The sequence below is a fragment of the Dermacentor andersoni genome, chromosome 6, assembly GCF_023375885.2.
Source record: "Dermacentor andersoni chromosome 6, qqDerAnde1_hic_scaffold, whole genome shotgun sequence".
Classification (NCBI taxonomy): Eukaryota; Metazoa; Arthropoda; class Arachnida; order Ixodida; family Ixodidae; genus Dermacentor; species Dermacentor andersoni.
In genome coordinates, this window is record NC_092819.1 from 104,677,221 (window position 1) to 104,700,770 (window position 23,550).

Below are 23,550 nucleotides of genomic sequence, written 5' to 3' on the forward strand. Positions count from 1 at the left end.
AAGAAGACAAGCCCACTTGTCGAAAGGTTCGCTCCTGCTTTCACCTTGTTCTCGTTTTGTTGAAGGTACGAGTAGTTGTTTGCAACTCGTACCCGAAGAATTAAATTTTTCAGCAGCACCATATTCACCGGGCACTAAGTGTGCTGCAAAGAGGAAACCCCGGCTGTCACGTGAGCGTTCTGCACTCCGCATTCTATAAGCACAATAGGCCATGTGCAAAACTCTTATTTCCGGTGCTGCTTCGCGAGCAAGAGCGACGGCGGCGGTGGATCGCGGCTGTTCGACGGAGAAGATGAGCAATCTGGCAATGTTTACTGCAGTTTTAGAGCGATGACCAAGGTAAATATACCTGGTAGTGAAGCTTCCATAGGAGCCCATACGTTCAAAACATGGCGGTTCACCGGCGGTTCATGGGGCTTAGCGCCATCTGTATGTGGAGGGAACACTTCCGGCGGAAGAAAAAATAATGTGACGCCATATCCATTAAACACAGAAGTGACGTCATTTTGTTTTAGAAGGCACGAAATTTGTTTTGTTGGCCTGCTTTAGAGTTATATACTCAAATGCCCCGCCATTCGACTTGATGGGCCTTAGAGCTTTCGGCGCGGAAAGCGATGCAGGAAAAGGATAGCCGTACAGTTATCGAAATCGCACCCCTACACAGAACATACTTTCTTTGGAGGCCGACGAAAGCTTTAGGTGTAGAGTACTGATCCTATCGTCGGATGCCAAGCCCGTCGCCCAGCGCAGTCGCACGAAAACAACTACACAATTATCTGACGGTCGTAACTCACTACTTTTTACTTTAGGTTAAGGAGCGATGAAGCTACCCGCGTCACCCAATTCAGACAAACTTCGACAAGCAAAAAAGCTCAACGTGTGAGGGGGGCGTATTTCAACAGGTGAATTTTACGAGTGTGCCTTTCTACACACTTCAAGAGGTGCATTGCACTGCGAGTGATAGTGGCGTCAACGCCCCCTGTAACGATGGGCGCTGAAAAGAAATGTATTTGTTAATAATAATAAAATTAAATAAACCTGTATTGCCTTAACTCGTAAGAATATATAAAGTTCACCAGGAATATTATTTTCGTTGAGTGAATCAAACTGTCTCGCTTGAATTAAGAACGCTTTTTTCTTTCCCAACATTTCTTCCCTCCACACATAGTCGCGCTTCAATCGCTGCTCCCATAACCACCCTTGCTGATGTCGGTGACAATTTGTACTTAACCGCTTTTCACCCGTCACCCGAAGCTTCGCGACCTATTTGGACGAACCTTACGATGACTGTGTTTTTTATTTTTAATGTCGTTTGATGTCGGTGCGACATTAGTGAGTGCTTCCTCGTTTAAACTTAGATTATAATATTAGATTATGGTGTTTTACGTGCCAAAACAATGGTCTGATTATAAGGCACGCCGTAGTGGGGGACTCCGGAGATTTAGACCCCCTGGGGTTCTTTAACGCGCACCTAAATCTAAGTACACGGGTGTTTTCGCATTTCGCACCCATCGAAATGCGCCCGCCGTGGCCAAGATTCGATCCCGCGACCTCGTGCTTAGCAACCCAACACCTTAGGCACTAAGCAGCCACCGCGGGTCGTCTGAACTGGTCGCCTCGTCTACAGTCCAGAAAAAACGATAAACATTACGTTGTTGTTACTGATGTGACGCGATACCCCCCTTTCAAAAAAAAAAAAAAAATAAACGTCCGAAAAACTGAGCCAGAGAATGCGGAGCGAAGCTGTGAAGCGCTCATTGTGTTTAGACGCTTTGAACAAAGGGATCTGTGTTAAAAAACAGGACGGCGCCTTCAAAAAAAACGTCACGCAATCACCCATGAGTTGCACTGAATCGCTGTTGCTCGATCTATCGATGACACTGAAATGCTACCTATGGCGTATAACGTTCGGTGCAAGCTCGCCTCAGCTATCTGTATGTTCATTGTGCAACCTGACGTCTGCGAGCATTAACGGCTTTTGACAAGGCATTCAACCTCGTTTTGAATGCCTCCTAATACCACTTCGTGGTAATGGAAAAGGTCTGAACTTCGAAGCCCTGATGTCTGCAACTAATGCATATTCACTTTACCCCAGCTGTGTAATGCGTCGTGGTCAATTCTAAAACCTTCATGTTTCTTTTTTTTCTTCTTGCTAGTCGTGGTAGCGAGTGCTTGTTCTTTTTCTTCTTTTGCATGAAATGGGCCAAGATATGTTCATGTTGCTTCAATGTAGTTGTATCTGCTTTGCAAATGATTCTGTAGCATGTGGTTTACAAGAATTATTCATTACCGTGCATTGTATTTGCTTTCAAGTGTTAACATTGTGTCAACGTACTGCTTTAACTAATTAAAAAGCGCTGCATTGGTTATTCAGCCTTGGGGCACTACAAGAAGCGATACAACATGCGGTTTATTTCTGCATTTGGGTGCGAGGGTGATACCAGTAAAAATGGTGGTGACACTAAAAAGTAACATGAAATATAAGATGAATTTGTTCTTGACTGACCAGAGAGGCAAATTTTCAGCTATGGCGTCTTCTGATATATCACCCGCGTGCTCCCGTGAAGTCATCGAAACGCTCTGCTTGTTTAGCGATGGAACATGTCAAATCCATGCTGTGCAGCGCTTCGACACAAGCATGAAAACAACCAACCCTTAATTATTGCCAGACTCTTATATGTAATATTTTCCTCAAGTCCATCGTGCTGGTTCGCAAGCTTTACCGTCTCTGGCTTCTCACGTGGCCGCGCCATTACGTACCATGCATTCGGGGGCGCGACGGCGGTCCCTCAACCTACGATAAAAATACACGGCACGTAAACGAAGCGAGTGTGTGCATCAGGAACGTTGATTCACGAACCAACAAATGAAGCCATTAGCGGCCGGGGCGTTATAATGAAAGCGGCATACTGGCGATGAGCTCTGTTTCGTACGTAAGCCTGTTGAGGCTCATCTACGGCAAACACTTGGCGCATAAGGAGACAATGTCGTCCCAGACAGTCGCGAAGTCGGACACATGTCCACTATTGTACAGTGCAATTTCCTTGCGCACACTGCCACCGCGAAAGTAACTATCTGAGACGCGCACACGCGGCAAATCGCACGCACACACTTCAGACATGCATGACTTCAGTGGAGGCAGGCGCCTCCGGCACAAGGCCCGCCTGCGGTTCCAACGGCCGCCGCTACGCGGCTTCCAGTGGCGCCCCTAGCAGCCCCTATTAAAGCCCCTATATGGCGGATAAGGGCCCCAAGCTCAAGTTTGCCGGCCACCTCCAGCGCCACTCCTGCTCCTTGCGGAGGGAGGCATCACTATGTATTAAGCCGCCCGCACCATGAGGCGCTCACGATGCACGCAATCTTTGCAAAATTGCTCCTCACGTCACCGTCGTTTCGCGATGGCGCGACCGTTCGGTAGCTCAGGAGCCCGGCACTGCGACGTGGTGAACTGCCACAACAATGACAAGAACACCAAAAGGCTGCGGCCGCCCGTCAGGTTGTACAGTTTTTCGGGTAAATAAAAGGAACGCAGGTAGCTATGGATAACCGCTGTTACATCAATCACAATTCCGACACTAGCGCTACCTACTTACTTACAAAATGAATAGACAAGCATTTTCGTCTGCTCGGCGCATTTCGCGCGTTTGACGCGTCGTACGCGTCGTTATGGTCGTAGCGTCATCCCTCGTCGCCACAGCGCACTCCCTGGAAGTTTTTTGCCTCGAGGTTTGAGAATTCTTTCGCCTTTAACCGTACTTTCTGCACATAAACGCTCGGCCACTGCGGCAGGCGGCATTTGCTTGGACGCGGCCTCGCCGCTTGTCGCTCTGCAGTTGGTAGCGCCTAGTTGAACAGAAGCCCGCGCTGCCATTGGGAGTGTTGCTGATTGGACAAGTTGGTGATTCATAATGGCAAGTGCAGAGAGCGAAGGTTAACCGTGGACGAGACAAGAGACACAAGGACCACGCTTGTCCTTGTCACATGTGTCGTCCACGTTTAACCTTCGCGCTGTGCACTTACGATTGTGCCTCAAGGCAGCAGAAACAAGCGCTTGTTTCCTTTCCTCGTATCGCTAAAAAAAGGCGAGTGCGAGATTATGACCATGTCCACTTGTGTTAAGGAGAAAAAAACAGCGTTGTTGTTTGAAAGAAGGCGTTGCTTTCGGGGTACGAGCCCTGAAAGCATAGGCAAAAAAATACTTCTTATTTATTTATTTATTTATTTAGAAACCCACATAGCCCAATTGGGCATTATTATAGGGAGGTTGAAACAAGACACAATCAAAATAAAGAAAAAAAAAAACAGACAGGCACAGCTGCTATTTAAACATTCAACTAAAGCATGCCTCTTGGAAAGAAGAGGAAAACATATTTCCGGGAGCATCGACAACACTCGCATCCAAGTGATTCCACTCGTGAATCGTAAACGGAAAAAGAGAATGCGCAATACAGTCGTGCGACATCTTATTTTCATGAACGTTTTTGGGATGGTCATTTCTGTGCGATATGTAGTACAAGAGTTCATCACGTAATTACCGCGGCACCTGAATGATTTCACTTACTTGCCACTTTGTGAACATACAGCTGTTTCCTTGTCCTAAATACGAGCCGTCGGAGTTGCGGAGAGCAAAATACCGCTCACTGAACGCTATTAACAGGAAGCTTTCGCTCGAGGCCAACTTCGATGCCGCGTATTCAGATACGTGTAAAATGAAAAAAATGCTTTTCTGAGACAACCCCTGGACCGATTTTAACCAAGGCTGTAATACTTGAGAGAGAAAGTTAAAATCTACTAATTGTACGAACTTACAAGAATTGCCAATATGTTTTGAGTTCGAAATAACTAGTAGCGCAAAGTTTACAAAATCGTAACACTGCACCAAGAACACATATCGCAGTTTGCTAAACTGCAACCGTTAGTGAAGCTAAAGCGGACGAACTGGCATTATCAATTTACAGCTTACGTGAATCTGTTACACTATTTACAAAGGCTTTATAAAAGTCTTATTCTTAAATTTGCCACATATTTCATAGTGGTGTATGCTGTACTAATTTAGCCCCTTTAGAGGTATATCAAATACTCTTTACAGAATGTTTATACAGCTATTCATTGCTGTGCTACACTATTGCAAATTTCATTATCATGCTTTTCCAAATTTTGCTATCTTCAGCTAGTTTTGTTACAATATTCACACTTTAATCAAATAATCAGAATATTGTACTCACTATATTCTTATATTCTTTATGTAACAAACCCCATCAATGTCGATGCAGTGCTTTCTGAGAAAAAAATATTGCTCCCTTCCCACGTATTAAGATAGGAGCCACCGAGGTAAATCAAGCCAGCAGCTGTTGTCTGCCCGAAGCTCGGTCACATGTTGCTGCACTAGCTGCATTTTGGCTGCAACTGCTTTCGATCAAGTACAGGACAATAGTGAACTCTCGGAGAACACGACGCGCACTGTCGCGAAAGAAATAGAAGGGTTCAAAGGGCGCGGCGGGCATCGGAAGAACGAATACGCAAGTACTGTCCTCCCTAAACTTGTCTAGAAAGTACAACCAAATCGAACAGACCCTATATGTTACGCGTTAAAGAGTAACTCCGGTGATTTTTTTTTTTTTCAGTATCAACGAATGCCAGCGAAATTCGCTTGGTACGTACCTCTGTACACTTCCGTCACGTCCTTAAAAAAGAACGTTTGAGAGTTGCGCATAATGGTTAGAAATGAATTTATTTAATTCCCTCACACATGCTACCTTACCTCCTCCTCCTCAGTTGCAGGCCAAATTGCGTATATGACATGATGAGTATTACACACAGAGCAGAACACAGCGAAGAGAGCGTGGAGGAGTCGTCGATCGTAGGCCAGCGCTTGGCCCGAGAAGTTGCTGTCGCGAGTAGTTGCAGTCCCTGGGGACGCGCAATAAATGGAAGGTAGTGGTGTTGTGTCGTTGGCTAAACGTAACCTCAGCCCTCGCCATCCGCTCACACAATTTGAGCTGATGCTGATCACGTTCAGCCGAGGTTAAGCCTATCACAGTCGCCCAGTTCGTGCGTCTACTGCTGGCGGACCTGAGCGACTGACCTGACTATAATTAAGCCATTAGAACTGAGAACACTTCTGTAGTGTTCAGCCGAGCAGAGACTGAACACTTTTGTACCTGCAGGTTACGCTATCAAGATTTCACTGGCCACGAAGGAAGTGATGCCGTCAAGCAGCCTTTGAACCAGGAAAGACACGTGCTGTGCAGATACCAACAGCGCCGTCCCTCCTCCCCCCCCCCCCTCCCCCACACACACAACACTTCAGAATGCTTAAAAAGACCAGACACCACGGCGACTACCTCACTCGTCTGGCATCAGAGACGGCAGTGTGTTCATCCGAGCAGAGACTGAACAGTTTTGTATATGCAGATTGATCATAACCTCTTCATTTTTTCTGACTTCGCTGATCTTTAATGCTGCCACTGCTACCCCCGCTGCCCCTACTATTGTTGCGCTAAGTGGTGTAGCGATGGTTACCGGGGAAGGCGACACTTGCTTATCTTGTTATCAAGATTTTCGCGACGATGAGCAAGCCATGAAGTGTTCTGAATGCCTTCAAAACTACCATTTCGAGTAATGTGCTGGGATAACTGAACACGTGTACAAGGGCAAGAATGAAGAAGAAATGAAGGAGCTAAAATGTCCCGCACGTCGTATATCCGCGTCTCGTGGAAGTTCTGACATCGATAAACAATCTGAGGCGCAGCTGGCTGCACTTCGCCAATAACTGGGTTACCTTACCAAAAGCTTGGCCATATACTTACAACAAAAGCAGACGACCTGTCAGCTTTACAGCAAACTGTATCAAATATTGAACATTCGGTGCAATACATTTCACACATGCGCGATAACTTACTTGAAGCACCTGCAATTCACCAGAAGGACACTGAGAGCATTCGAAAAAGAATCGATGATGCCGAAAACAACAAAGAAAAACAAGAAATCACCAATCTAAAGCAAGAATTCAACGATGTGCAACAGTATAGCAGACGCCACCATTTGGAGCTCCATTGCCTGCCCCACAAAGAAAACAAAACCTTCTTGAAACACTGAATGACCTCGCTAAAAGACTCGATTGCCACTCTTACCCGAGAACACGGAAGCCTTCCATCGACTACCGCCTGGCAAAGTTAAAGACAAAGTGTAAGGTATATTGACACGCTTTCACGGAGTGTCTACCAAGAAGGCCTGGATTGCGAAACGCGATAGTCTGGAAGACATTGAAAACGATATTCGTTTTTTTCCTAACCTGACTGCTCAGAACAAGGAATTACTGCGGCTCACCAAAGCAAAAGCAAAGGAAGCGAACTGCTGTTTCGTGTGGTCTACCGAGGACAGGATCTTTGCAAGAAAGAAACCGAAAGCCCACGCGATAAGGATCGCTTCAGAAGATTATACAGCTAAGATCTCGTGAATTACTGTCAAGAGCGATAATAAGTTTTCGAAAAGCTTGAGCAGTCATGTCGTTGTACTTTGATACAGACCTATTTAATAACCTAACAGGTAGGAACGGTCAAACCCATTTTTATATTTTATTTTTTATTTTATTTTATTTACGTGTACCTTACAGGCCTTCGAGAAGGCATAGTGTAAGGGGGGAAATACGGTAACATATTAGTATGGAATCGGGAAAGAAATAAACATTAGCATAATAAAAGGAGTACGCACAGAACATGGAAAATTAATACATTAGCAAATACAATATGTGGAGCAATAACAATAAATGGTAAACAACAACATAACAGCATAATAACATTGTAAACGTTTTTGCATGTTATACAGTAGTAAGTATTGTAAAAAAATTGGGAGCACTGAAATTCTTTAACATTGTAAAAGATGCAAGAAAATTACAAAGGAGATGACGTGTTTAGACGGTTGAAACGGCATATTGATCAGTTAGCAGATTGCGAAATGCAGTGTGTTTAGATTGACATGCAATGGTATCTGGTAGTGCGTTCCATAAACGGACCGCACGGGGCAAAGCTGAAAAATTAAAAGCGTGTGTGTTGCCATAAATTCGGGTGTAGCTGAACTGATTGTTCAGTCGTTATGACGTCGAGGATGCTTTTTTCAGGTTTGATAAGGTTAGGCCAACTGTGGGAACAAATCTATGAAATAATAATAGAAGGAAAATATCACGGCGAGTAGCTAGTGGTTGCAACGAAAGATCAATTTTTATTTGGGTTACACTTGACTGGTTACTATAATTTTTAGAAATGAAACGGCTCGCTCTATTCTGGATGCTCTCCAGCAGTTCGATGAGGTAATTTTGATGAGGAGACCATATGCAAGAAGCGTACTGAATTTGTGGCCGTACAATAGTTACGTAAGCTAGTTTTCGTAGTGGTGGAGGCGCACTTCTTAAGTTGCGGCGCATAAATCCTAATTATCTGGAGGCGTTAGCTGAAATGGAGGTGATGTGTTTAGTCCATGAAAGATTGTGTGTAAGGAGCACTCCTAAGTACTTATATTCTGTAGTGTGGTTAACTATGTTAGAATCCAGATGATAAGAAAAGTGAGAGTTAACAGTTTTTCGAGAAAAGGAAACTACTTTGCACTTCGACGCGTTTATGGACATGAGCCAAGTAGCACACCAATCACTGATATGTACAAGATCATTTTGGAGTGCCACGTGGTCAGAGGGACAGTTAATCGAACGGTATACAATGCAGTCGTCAGCAAATAATCGTACAGAAGATGATATATTGTTAGGTAAGTCGGTAATGTAAATTAAAAAGAGAAGAGGCCCAAGTACACTGCCTTGAGGTACACCAGAGGTGACGTCAGAGAGGCCAGAAGAAAAGTTAGCAACAACAGTGAACTGTTCGCGATTAGTAAGAAAATTACGAATCCATGATAGGGTTAGTGAGTCGAGTTTAATTGCTGAGAGCTTTGATATTAGGCGACTATGGGCTACACGATCGAATGCTTTCGAGAAATCCAAAAAGATGCAGTCAATTTGTTTATTACTATTCATATCAAAGTGTAAGTCTGACGTGAATTCTAGTAGTTGGGTTTCGCAAGAAAATCCTTTTCGGAAACCATGCTGTTTCGGGCAAAAAAAGTTATTACATTCAAGATGAGAATATATATGGGATGCGATAATGTGTTCCAACATTTTGCAGCAAATGCATGTTAGTGATATAGGACGGTAATTATCACTAGAACTCTTGTTACCTTTCTTAAAGACAGGAACTACTTTTGCTATCTTCCAGTCTGTAGGAAGCGTACCACTTGTAAGCGATTGGTTAAATAGGTGTAGCAGAATTTTGCTTATTACTAGTATAGTGTTTTTTAGTATTTTAGAATTTATACCATCTATACCAGAGGATGAAGACATTTTAAGGTTATCTATAAGATCGACTACGCCTTTTAAAGTGATAGTGATGGGAGCCATGTACTGGAAATCAAAATCGGGTACAAGAGGTATGTTACAACTATCTTCTCTTGTAAAGACGGATGCGAAAAATGAGTTGAATGCTGTCGGACATTGACTGTCAGGAATAGGTGTGTTGTTTTTATCCTGCAATGAAATATTACTGCCCTTATTACTAGGGTTAACTATGTCCCAGAATTTTCTTGGATTGCTTGTAAGAATTCCCGGTAAGTCTTTTGAAAAATATTTATTCTTGGCAACCAATAAAGCTGTGCAGTACTCCTTTAGATAGCTTTTGTATTTATTCCAAGCCAATGTTGTTTGTACACGCTTTGCATTTTCATATAGGCGTTTTTTCTTGTTTCTCATTCTGTGAAGAGTTTTAGTAAACCATGGGTTGGAATTATTGTTAGGTATAGTAACAAGAGGAACATGCTTTTCAATCAATGTAGACAACTTATCTCTGAACAGAACCCAATTATCGTTGACAGATCTGCTGTAAAAGGATGGCTCCAATACATCAACAAAAAAGTTGCCTAGTTCTAAATTGATGATATCATAATTACCTTTATTGTAGTCTTTAATTTGCTTTGTTGTGGAACAGGTGGACGCGCACGGAATATCGATGGTTACTCGGAGTAGCTGGTGATCACTGAATCCATCTAAGTGACAGTTTCTGGAGCTGTTGTTAAAATGAGATCCAAAAGATTGGAATTACGAGTCGGTTGATTAACTACTTGAAATAGGTCAAAATCTAATGTAAAGGAAATAAAGCTTGTGCACATATGACACGAAGAGGAAAGATTAACCCAGTCGATTAAAGGAAGATTGAAATCTCCGAATAGGTACATTACATCTGCCTGATACAGACTAATTACCTCATTAATACTGTCATGTAATGCAGTTACGAAGGAAAAATCAGAATCCGGCGCACGGTAACAGTTACCGAGCAGTACCTTCACGGTTGATACAGAGCAGGCTACCCAAATGATTTCGAGGTTAGTACGGGCTTGAACAACAAATGATGTGATATTCTTTTTAATTCCTATCATGACACCGCCCCCTCTTTTCTTATCTTGGCCGCGCCTGTCTATGTTGTAGGTTGTGTTACCGGGGAAAAAATCATTGTCAGTTGTTTCAGGGTTTAACCAGGTTTCGGTAAAAGCAAGAGCATCCGAATTGCAATCGTCGAGAAAAGAAGGAACAAGATCGCGCTTTGACATAATACTACGGATGTTAGCAACCGATAATGATAAGGATGAAGAAGTAAACGTTTGATTTGGTTTTTGGTGATTGCGCACATGCGTATTGTGCCGGAGCTATCTGTTGACCATGGCAAACTGCATCGGTTGAAGCATCGTAGGTGTACGTCTCAGAGTCTATGCGCATTCAGTCGACATGCAACTTAAATGTCTTGTTATTATTCCTTGCAAAGCTAATTAATTTCCGCCTTGCTTGTCACGTTGCGGGAGAAACATCATCGCGCATTGAAAACGTCGATACCTTAAGTTTAGGTGCTGAAGCCAAGATACGCTCTTTGTCTTTGAAAAAGGTGACCCTTGCTATGATTAGCCGGCGTTTTTCCTGCGAATGTTTGCCCAAACGGTGCACGCGCTCGAATTGTTGAACTGTCGTGTTAACGCCAAGATTTTCTGAGAAAAACTTGATAACTTTTTGCTCGGATGCAGCCCAATCTTCTTTGGAATCATCATCTATTCCAAAAAACAAGAGATTCGAGTGGCGTAGTCTATTTTCAGTGTCATTACACCTTGAAGATATGGCTGCCAATTGCTCGGAAACGTTGCTCACAGCGTCAGAATTTGTCCCGGCTTCGGCTCTGGAATGCGAAGAAGTGGCGGATTCTAATTTTATGATTTTTGCACTGAGCAGCTTGATTTCGTTTTCAGCTGCCTCTTGCTTTTCTTTCGTCTCCTTAAGTTCGGCGATTAAAGCAGCGGGACCATTTTCAAGCTTTCGAATAGATTCTAGAGCCTGGGCAAATGCATCAGCTTCAGTTTTGGACATTGGACCGGGATTTGGTTCCACGTCTCCAGAAAGTATGAGCAAAAGGGCAGAAAAAGCATTGTGAATGTTGGAATACAATAGCGAAAACCGCTTAAACAACTCATGAAGTTCTACAGGGCACGACACCGCACATAAACAGTAGTTACTGCTCCTAACATACGCCGCATTATTCAGGTAACTGACCTGTAACAAGAACCAGCGTGAGCGTGCCATTCCCGGTGCGCTGTCGTGCCCGAAGTGCGCTGTTGATGGCTGGCATTTAAGGCTTCCGCACGCTGTGTCGAGGGTAGTCGTCGCACGCCCGGGTTGCCAGTCGGTGTAGCAAGCTTCGTCCAGAACCGGCCTCCTGCGCTGTGATGCAGACAGTGGTGGTGATAGCTTGACACCAAAGTTCTGGCTTGGGTGAACAAGCCAAGAACAGACTGCCCAGGTGATAGCGCCCTGTAACAAAAACCAGCGTGAGCGTGCCATTCCCGGTGCGCTGTCGTGCCCCCGGAATGGCACGACCGCGCCATTCCGGGGGCACGATTCCGGGGACAAATTCAATATCATTTGAACGCACAAAGCTTAAAAAAAAGCAAAGGAAATTAAGATGAATCTGGAAGAATTCAATATTGTTTTGATATTACCGACTTCACAGAGATGTGGTGTAAATTCCATAGGGATATCAGGAACTTTTTTGAATAAAGCAACATTTCTACGTCCCGCGAAAATAAACGCGGAGGCGGTGTGGCTGTGTTTATAAAGATGAACCTTTTGCACGAAGTTATTCATGAGTACACTGTTATCGATAAGTCTTATGAAGCTACTTGTGCTGTCACCAACAAAGTCGCTGTTCTATTATATCGTCCTCCTCAGAGTATGACAGGGACATTTGTGGAATTTGTTGAGCCCTTCTTGGAATTTGCCGCTCTCAACAAATGGCGCGTATTAATATTTGGTGATGTAAATATACACCTCCTTGTAAACACTAACGTTAAAACAAATCTAATTGAATTAATGTCATATTATGGGTGTGAAATCTCGTCTATCAAACCGCAAGAGTCACTCAACACTGTGCAATAATATTTGATGTATGCTTCACACAATTCTCATCCTCAAAATCTATCTTTTTCTGAAATTCTTTGTCTGCAGTGAGTGACCTTAAACCATGTTTCTTTCTGTATTCCCCTTAGTAAGCAAGTCTCAAAACTGACTACACATGCCGGATAATAAACTCTGATAACATTACCCGCTTTTGTTCCTTAATGAGTGAAACTAACTGTGATGAAATGTATCGTGTCTCGAATCCTTCAAAAGCCTATGACATCTTTGTAGAAAAATCAGTCACAACTCCATTTACGCGTTTCCAAGTGTTACGGCTAAGGAACACAGTAAGGCCAGAAAAAAATGGATCACAGCCTCACTGTTGAAACGCATTAGGAAAAAGCTGCATGTTCTCTCGTTTATTGGAAACAAAGAATCAGGCAGATTCAGTTGAATTGAAACCCTAAATATATTACCATTTTCACAGTTGTATAAGTTTTGCTTAGCCACACTGATTTTCCATGAAGTTAAACACGATTATGCCGCCTTTTCAAACAAATATTTAAAAAGAGGTGTGGCATGCAACCTACGGGCTATTTCACTGACGGGGACAAGGCCTAACTATGGCACTAAAACTATAGATAATGAAATAACTTTGTTGTGTTATGCACGTCCATCCTTAATCCAACTTGCAAATGAAAACGCAGCTATGCCCCATTAAAAACAAACAAAGAAACAAGTAAAGCTACGTCTCCTTGCCTCCCTGAAACATACAATAGATTTGCCACAATGTCTCACGCAATGCCGAGAAATACCTCCGTCATTCATAATGAAAGGCTGAGTTTGATGTATTGCTGCTCTGTGAAATGCTTGTGTAAAGATTCATACATGCACTGTTAGAGATTCTATGACCTTTTTCACTTACAATCGTATTCCAGTGTTTTTCCTCCTTTCCATTCTTGTTTTCATACCCGCGTAACGAGTATTGTAATTATTATTGTGTCCAACATGTTTCTAATGATCTTGTGCCGGCTGTCAGACATGTAAGTCTGAGGTGAAGGCCTCGTCAGGAGACATAGGTGCCTTCATTTGCCTTGCCTCGTGGACATAGTTCACATTGTGCATTTATGTCCGAAATAAATTCATATTGAATTTGAAAGTACGTTCAGTGTATATGTTAATCGGGATGCAAATGATTTACTCTGTGACTGCTGCGGTTGAATATTACATGCAATGGAATTTTTCAGTAAGTGATAAAATCGACATGTCGTGCTCTTACGCTGATTTCATTGCAATAATGAACCCTTGGGATATTTATATCTAGAATCTTGGGTGACGATATGAAAGCTCGAATAAATTACGTTCATTGTTGTTAAGCAGTGAAAGGGACTTTGTGCTGGTTCGTACTGTATGCAGGGTGTTTGACTGGAGTTTCACAGCTTATAGGGCTGTCGTTTTCGCCTGCAAGCATCAGTGTTTCTGCGGGCTTGCCTCGTATATACGTTTTCAAAGAAAGTTTGAAAAAACAAAAATCGCAATTAACCAACAATACGAGCAACAAGCTTTATTAATGCATCTTACCACGTGCAATTTCCATAAGTGAAACGAGACCGCAAAGGAAGTGATTTTAAAAGTATTAAGGAGGCAAAAAGAAAAAGACGGATATATTGAGGGGCATCAGTTTTCAGAAGTCCCTGAGAAATTTAGAACAGCAGATGAAGCGGTCAGAAAAGTCCATTGCATTTGAGGAAGAGCAATATGCAGATGCTGGATGTTCTATGATCAGGCACGTACCCAGGATTCTTTTCGGGGAGGGGGGGGGGGGGGGCACCCAAGGTAACTTCTATGCGAATGAGGAGGGGGGAGTACTTTACCAAAACAAATGTGAACAACGTCCACCATTTGCCATAAAAACGCGTAAACCCACAAAAGAGAAAAGAAATGCGGTGTATTTTACAGGTACGCCTGTGCGATACACCTCTCCTTTACTTGGCAAACAAGGAACAACGTCAAATGGACTTGCGCAGGAAAAAAGCTCAGGGAGAACAGTGCCGAGAACAAGTAAAGAAGCCAACGTGGAGTATAAGGATTAGTAAAATACAAATTAAAATAAAACAGCAGTTGGCAACCAAGGCACACAAACCACGCGGAGTTGTGTCACTTTGCCAGCCAGTCACAAAAGCAAAGAAAATCGTCGTCATGCGGCCTTTTCGAAATGGCGTCGTACTTGATACCTCCGGTGCGTCTGCTGTTCTTTAAGAGGCTTTTCATCGGCGGAAGCAGTGATGTGTGCAACAGACATGGACAAAGTGTATGGAGTCAGAGCATTTCACTCTTGAAAAGTCTGCGGGGCCAGTTCATTTCACTGCTGAACCCGTTTTACTCACGAAACTTCACTGCCAACTGAAGTTAAACTAGACAACAAATAGGTGCAGCATAGCAAGCATGTTATTTCAGTTCAATAAAGAATTAGGCTTTGGCCATTGCACTATAATAGGCGAGGCAAAAGGTATAAAATTACGCGTTAATAATCTTATTTCTTTGGTTACCGCCTTATTTGGGTAACAGGAAAAGTTTGAAGTACGAATTATTTGCAGCCTCCCGGGAGGAGGAGTGGCTGGCGGCTATGAGGGCGTGGGCGGGGCTTCACTGCAGACTCAATTTGTATCAGACTATAGTAGCGTTATTTGAATTAGCTCTGGAAGAATTATAGAGAAATATTTGCGGAACCCTCACAGTTCTTTTGGATCCCTTGTTTATGCTCTACCAAGTTAAGTGCCGCAACCGACTCGTATTGTTATTTGGGAACTTACGTAACGATGCGTGGCTGCCATTCCCGTACAACCGCGTAGGGCGCAGGCCGCTGTGATTCTAGACGTACTACACCCACCGCGGAAGCTTAGAAAGACACTTGCATAAGCACAGCAGAGAACTAGCTACATCGGGTGGCTCGACTGATAACTGTAAAAGCGTCATTCAAAACACACGGAATTGTTCTCCACTTCCGGCGGCGTTTCTTCTACTTCCTTTTTAAATAAAAAGATGTTGATCTATAAATAATTTCATAAACAACGATTAAATTTGTTAACTTTCGCTTTCTCTTCCCGTTTGGCTGTTGCCTCGGTTGCCGACAATGAATTCCTTAGTAGATCGCTTAATTTCTCAACTCCTTCAGACTGTTGTTTCCAGTTGGCAATCTTGCACCAAAAGTGCTCTACAATTAGGCAAAAGCTAGACGAGGTAACAGATGGCATTCATGATGCTTATGGGTTTAACGGTTAATGCAAGGTTTGATGACGGATGCTGTTTCACATTATGTTATTTTCCACCTTATCTAACCCATATCGCGGGCATATGGTTCCGAGAATCTGTCAGTGTCGCGGCGAGCCGTTACTCGATGAAATAATGAAGCAAAAGGAAAAGTTAAACTTAAGTGGCGTTTTCTCTGTCCGCAACTCGTTCCACGTGCATACAGACCAGCTGACCACGAACCGAACCCCTTTCCTGCTCCCTGGATCAGGCTAAACAAAGGTTGAACTAACAAAGCAACAGCGATGCGCGTGACCGTCTAAAAGACGGTGACAACTTAATGCATCTCGAGTTAATTGCGTGGGCACCAAATCGGTGAGGAAACTGGCCTTCACACCCCAGGAGATGCCGATAACTACCGCCATCGAAGAGGAGGGAAAAAGGCAGCAAAATGTTGACCGCCGAAGAGCTGTCAAGTTTCAACATTGATTTGGCGGCGCTTTAGGAATGTGTGTGAGAAGTGGTGGCGTGGGGCGGGGAGGAGGTGGGGGGGCGAGCCCCCCCGGGCCCCCCCTTCGGTACGTGCCTGTCTATGATGCTTACAGTAGTATTTGATATATATAATGAACACGATGATAAGCAGCACACTTATTTACAGGGACAATAAACAAAGAACCAAACACCACAAGCTCTACTAGCCCATCCAATTGCTTATAGATATAGTTATCGCTACCTTACTGTCCTTACTTGTATGTAGTGCCAACATGACCACATCTGTATCCACCTTTCTTGCCTTTGTCAAGTTCTGTAAAATAACAGGTTGTGAAATTTCTGGTTTATGGGTAATTAAGGGTTTCGCCAAAAATCATCTTAAAGAAGGGTTAGGAATCAATATACGACTGCTCTCCACAATGCTTCTCACTGTGCCAAGGAAGGCATAGGGGAAAGCGAATTCAAATGCAGAAGAAATGGGGCGACGCAGTTGAAGGTTAGTGTGTGCCGAACATATTGAGATTCCGGCCTATTTAACCACTTTAGGAAGAGTTGCAGCATATTCGCGTTATCCGTATTTTCAGGCAATATAACGAGCATGTAGAGTGTGCGCTGCTCAAACATAACTTTGCGCCAATTTAATATTTGGTAGAAATATGCGGGTGAAAGGAGGCACCTTATGTTTGATATTCCTGCAATGTGTGTTGCGTACAAGACGGCTCACTACGATGTTACACAAGCACTATGCCAATGTTTGCCAAGTCATATGAGTGTGCAAAATATGCCATTAGATGTAAATATAAGCGAAATGAAGCACATGGCCTTATTCATGCGCTTGCAATGGTTTGAGCTGTGTAATATAATGCCTCCAACTGAAAATCGTAACGCGCATGCTCGAAACAAGCACCTTCACTGTAAATTTTTACTTGGTTTGGCAGATTCGCATAAGCCTGCCGTGATTTATTTCTGACATTAGAGACATTCCTAAAATGCACTAGGTAAAATAGTTGTTTCATTTACACAATGCAGTTTGTGCATGTGCTACGCGACAGTGCTTACGACATTTGATAGTGTTTTTTTAACGCAGGCGCTTTTCATCATTTGTATTTCCGTGGCCATACCATTTCATATGGGTATCCTACTCATGTCTGTGCGCAAAGAACCACGCGGATAACTTTCCGGTTTTATGACGCAAGCGTTTTACTTGAAGGGCATCGGTGCTCGATCGCCTGACAATGTTGCAGAAAACTGTGAATGGTGGTTTGGAGGCATATGAGGCTACAGATGCCCGACCAGGAAGCGCGTGCGCTGACACCACGTGGTCCTGTCGGTGACGGCACGGCCGTTATACAGAAGCCTGCCGACGTTCGCAAATATCCTAAAGATTTAGTACTTTGACAAAAGATCGTTGTCATTCGTATAAAGTGATTGATCGGTAGTTCAGGCATCTTGTGTTTGAGGTCATTACATTCACCAATGAAACCTTTTAGCGACAGCTTAAAATGAAAGTGAAAGTTCAGTAGATAGACAAACAAGACCGCTGCATTGTCACTAAAGTAGTCAGCGCCACTAAACAGAGTGGTAATAGGTATAGGTGACCAAGCACACCGGGGCTCCTGCGATCTCTTGACTATAAGCATTGGCCGGAGAGTGGACAGTAGGCAGTTAACTCTCGTGTTTCGTCTCTCTTCTTCATATGAGCTTTTAGTGCGCGCTGTAAATAATTACAATGCAGTAGACGTCAAGCTGACGTTATCTAGTACTTCGTTGAGCGCTGAAACACCAGCCGGTGTCCCTCGGTCTTCTCTCTTGCACCGCTGAAATGCGACGTCTGCTACGCCACTGGTGGGGCTCCTCATCGCGCGAGCGTTGTGAGACGCCTGGGTGGCTGCCAGGGCGCTGTTCTTTCTGCCCTGCAGCAGTTGTGTTACGGACTGCGTCGCGCCAAGAATCGCATCGCATATAATTAGCACATCGTCCGAGGAGTTCATGTGCAATGTTAAATATCGCTACTTCTGTTAATGTTTCGCCTTTCGGACAAAACTACCCGATTTTTATGCCTGATTCCTCAACCAAAACATGCCAAACGAACGAGCATAATTAAGCCGTTTCATACCTCCTTGCAACTGTTCAAAATAGGTCATACCTTAGTGGCGAGGCAACCAAATTAAATATTATTCGAATTGATAGGTGCTATGAATGAATGAATAAAGCGCTTTGATAGGGAAATAATGACTCGTAATTTTTTAATAGTAACCATATATAAATAGTAGGAGTGAACCATCGCCAGCAGTAAAGGAAAGTCACACAGACAATCTGGGACCATATAGCTGCCGTAGGCTTAACGACTGAGTTTAGGCAGGCCAATACCTACTGCCATATTCACAAGATTCCGCGTTTCCAGAAAAACGCGAAAGGTAGGCCAGATTCTTTCTTTTTCAGCGTTATGGTTCTCATTGAAAATGCTTCGCCGAAGGAGCACACCGGAGGGCTCAGGCGGTGGTCGCGGTACAGTGGTGAGCCTCATGTTTTCCAACACTAGATCTTATTCAGATTACACATAGGTTACACAAACTGACGCTGCACGTAGTTTTGCTGTAACGAATCTCATTTTTATGTAGATGCGGCTGCTTTCGCGAATAACATGGGTATCATGAATTCCAATCTCTGTATTTCTGGTTCATTTAAGTAAAATATGCCAAGGTTATGCCGATCAACGACTTGTTCGGCTTATACTCTGTTGCCCTTACTGGTTTCCCGTTCCACTTACACCTTGCGAGCGAGATACATATTTCTCTTCTGTTCCACTTGGGCGGGGAACCGACATGGCAAGAGCGGGGCCGCTCACGTTTTCCTTGCTGATTTTTCAGGCACAGGGCATCTCGGATTTTAAGCAGTCTTTCGGTGACGCCGTTTCATGTGCATCAACTACGAGTTCATCCTTTTGGTCTGGGATGAGCATTGATGGATCAGCAAATGGGAACTTCGTCTGCTGCTCACGATGACGATTCGACTAGCATAGCCGCTGACTTCGACCGATCTACCGTGCCGATCAAGGAACACTGATACAGTTATCGTCTTATCATCACTCTACAAATACCGGGATCTGGCATTTACCCAGTTACCCAGAGAGGCGTGGAACCGGCATGACAGGAGCGGTGCCGCTCACGTTTTTCTTGCTGCTTTTGCAGGTTAGTAATCCAGGGTGTCTACCAAGTTGACATTTCCAAATTCCCTGAGTTTTCCTGATTTTCCCTGAGTGCTTTTGCGAAATTCCCTGAGTGACGCAGAACTATGGTTTATGTCAAGACGGGCTGAAACCATATCGCTCGATGCTGTCAGTTTCTAGAAAGCATGTCAAAAATTTTAAAGAAAACGACTTAATCCACTTTGAATACTAAGTAGTAGTGTTTATGTTATTCAAATGGAGAACAGAAGGGAGGGGTTAGTAAAATGCACAGCAAATAAGATGTATTCGAAAAAAAAAATTGCAAATCGAGTCGGGCATTCTCAAATACGAATAAAAAGGAGATGCATATAGAAGCAGATATTTTCGAATATGGGCGATTTCTATCAAATGATAGCAATCTCATTGGTACGAGGCCCAAACATTGTCACAATTGTGATTCTCTCTGAACAGCTCGCAAGTGAACCTCAACTGACCTAACATACTCTCAGCCGACACACGAAGCTTAAGTGTTGTGTTTCACGGCTTTAAAGGGTTTATTTTGGTTTGGATTAGGGACAACTGCATCTCTGCATCAGCCAACACTTTGCTCTTTGAGCGGAAGCTCCTTCAAAACGGCTGCAGCACGCTTCCTTTCCCGTTCATTCCTAATTGAGTAGGTCCTTTCTGTTCTCGTCCTCATTCGGTCACTCGTTCGCCCCACGGACCATTTGTAGCATCTTCTTGGTCAGTTGCACAGTCAACGTCCGATTTATCTAACTCCCTAGCAGCCGCGAAAACGGCCAAAAAATGGGCCAGTTGGAAAAAATGAATGCATGTTTTTTACTGCCCTTAAGGGCTCAAACCGTCACAGGCACATTTGAAAATGCTCTGAAGACCTGTCGTTACATGAATTAGGCATATCAGTGCTCGTACTGTGACAGGAGATACTGGGTGCGCGAGTGTATAATTAAAGAATACATACTGTATCCCGTAGAAATAGCCCCTCCCGAAGCTAGTGCTTTCAGTGGCGACATTGAGCTTAACCCAGGCCCGACCACTGCCGAAACTCTGCAGAGGCTCTTAGATGGTCCAGCTATAATTAAGGCCAAGTTAAATGCAATAGAACTAACCCAAGTTGAAGTAAACGCGCCATGAATGATCTCAGCGCCTGTACAGCGTCAATAGAATCCAGAATATCTAGTATTGACCAAACTAACTGTGGAATTAAACAATGTAAGAACCAATGTGAAGAACATCAGCAGATTCTGGGTTCAGTTATGGCGAGGGTCGACCATCCGCAGAACCAGAGGAGGCGTTGCAATTTGCTTTTTTTTTGTGCACAGGATACAAAACCCAGCGAGTCAAGTGATGAATCTGGAGAATGTGTAATTGACGTGTGTAAATCAAAATTAGGTATCCAATCAGTGAAAATAGCAAATGCTCACAGGCTAGGCACATTCAAGTCTGGTAGCAATCGTACTTTAATAGCGATTTTCGCTTTCTATGTTGAAAAGCAAAATGTTTTAAAAAGTGCTAATAAATTAAAAGGAAGCAATGTCAGTATGTTAAAGGACTTTTCCGAGGATGTACGTAGAAAGAGAAAACAGCTATGGCAGTTCGCGAAATCGCGAAAACAAAGTGGCGACAAGATCAGTCTTAAGTACGACACTCTTTTTATAAACGGTGAGAAGTACTTGTTTGATGATAATACAAATGAGGTCATGCCAGTAGTAGGAGACAAAACCGTTACTACAAAGGGAGTAGAACCGAAGCCGTGACGGCGTCGGCATAATTCAACGCTTATTTCCTTTCTTTTAATTAACTGCCGAAGCATCAAGAACAAGGTTGATGAATTTGCATCTCTAGTTGACATGGTGAAGCCGTCTATTATTCTCGGTACTGAATCATGGCTAGCAAATGAAGTTACTGATGGTGAAATTTCTCAGATCGTTTTAAGTGTTATAGAAAGGACAGAGATTTGCATGGCGGAGGTGTATTTATTCTTCTGGAATGTAGAATTGCTTCTTAGATAAATGCGGGCGCAGACGAATGTGAGGCTGCATGGTGCAGATTGACGCTTAATAATAACAAAGTCCTAACTGTCTGTATAACAGCTGTGTCTTACCAGTACTCACATACGGGGCAGAAACCTGGAGGCTTACGAAAAGAGTTTACTTAAATTGAGGATGACGCAACCAGCTATGGAAAGAAAAATGATGGGTGTAACGTTAAGGGATACGAAAAGAGCAGATTGGGTGAGGGAACAAACGAGAGTTAATGACATCTTAGTTTAAGTCAACAAAAAGAAATGGTCATGGGCAGGACATGTAATGAGGAGGGAAGATAACGAACGGCCATTAAGGGTTACGGACTGGATTCCAAGGGAAGGGAAGCGTAGCAGGGGGCGCCAGAAAGTTAGGTGGGCGGACGAGATTAAGAAGTTTGTAGGGACGACATGGCCACAATTAGTACATGACCGGGGTAGTTGGAGAAGTATGAGAGAGGCCTTTGCCCTGTAGTGGGGGTAACCAGGCTGATTATGATGATGATGATGATGATGAAGTGTATGTGCATACTACCGCCCGCCTGATTCATCTATCGATGTGCTTATGTAATTGGCGGTGACAGTAGACGCAGTTCAAACAGACTTCATGGTAGTTGGAGGTGATTTCAATCTGCCTAATATGGATTGGAGTCATCAGTCTTACTTCCACTCTTTTTCGGGTCGATCCAGTCAAGAACTGATTAAGTTGGTTGAACTTTTTGCGTTACGTCAAACTGTTTGGGACCAACACGTGAGAATCGTACCTTAGGTTTGCTATTCACAAATCAACCTGAATTCGTCCCGCTCCATAAAGTGCTATCTGGAATAAGCGAACATAATGTTGTGTTTTGTGAAATGAATGTTGAACGTTTAAGAAGCATTCGAACAGCAAACAGACGAGTATTTAACTATGAAAAAGCAAATGTAAGCGAGATATATAAAGCGTTGCATGAGTACCGGACGGTATTTGAAACATATGCCGACTACACTGGAGTAGTCGATTATGGTTTATATTTCAGGAGATGGATGTTTGAACTGAGGCAGCGCTTTGTTCCGGCATGGACATTAACGAAAAGAAGTAAAAGTAGACCTTGGTTTCCTCGCGAGCTACGCAGCCTTACACACGAAAGGAAACTAGTTTACAGCAAATATAAAGGAAAGCCGACCTGTGAGAATTGGCTGAACCTACATGAAATTACCGAAAAAAATAAAAGTCGCAGTGGCAGCTGCAAAGCATTCATTTGGAATTTCAATGGGGTCGAAATTAAAGGATAATCCAAAGGAATTCTGGAAACATATAAAAATAAATGGAAAAGATACTGTAACTATGCCACCTCTTGTGTCAGGTAACAACTTTATTGATGATGATGTAGGAAAAGCTGAGTTCCTTAATCCGTATTTTAGCAGTTTTCAGCCATGCAATTGCACATAATGATTAGAATACCTTGAATTTCCAGCCAGTGATGAGTGTTATGGATGGTGTTATTAGCATCAATGGTATAGCGTCTCTGATGCAGAATCTGAGGATTGCTAAGGCTTGGTGTCCTGATAACTCGCCACACAAATTTTATAAACTTTGTGCTCAGTTGGTTGCACAGATTATCTTCGAAAAATCACTTGACAAATCCTGCTTTCCAGATGACTGGAAAATTGCAAGCATTGTGCCAATTCACAAATCTGGTCCTCGCGACACCGTGTCAAATTATAGACCAGTGTCATTAACTTCAGTTGCGTATTTTGTATACTAGTATGGTAGCACACGTGGATGCACATTCATTGTTCAATCCTCGTCAGCATGGTTTTTGAAGGAGCCTATCTTGTACTACGCAGTTGACTGAATTTGTGCACGACCTGGCAGGGGCACTGGACAGGCGTCTTAGCGTGGACTGCGTGTTTTTGGATTTCAAAAAGGTAGTTGATGCCATGACGCACTGTTTACTAATTAAAAAAATTGCCTTTTACAATATTAGTCCTCAAGTGATATCATGCGTAAAAGATTACCTATGTTTGCGTCAGCAGTTTGTGGTTGTGAATGGTACTGAGTTTCAGAGGGTGCAAGTTGTGTCCGGTGTTCCGCAAGGCTCCGTGTTGGGGCCGCGATTATTCTTGCTGTGCGTGAGTGAC

The 23,550-nt window shown here is 43.4% G+C and overlaps 1 long non-coding RNA gene across 1 annotated transcript in view; it reads right to left on the reverse strand.

Annotated features, from left to right (window-relative positions):
- Positions 1-11,881, reverse strand: part of LOC129382433 (uncharacterized) — a 38,379-nt gene extending 26,498 nt beyond the window's left edge. Inside the window, exons 1-2 of the long non-coding RNA XR_008610483.2 lie at positions 11,630-11,881; positions 9,988-10,103 (exon numbers count right to left, since the gene is read on the reverse strand). This is a non-coding gene — a long non-coding RNA (uncharacterized lncRNA). The remainder of the gene's footprint in view (positions 1-9,987; positions 10,104-11,629) is intronic.
- Positions 11,882-23,550: the final 11,669 nt, after the last annotated feature.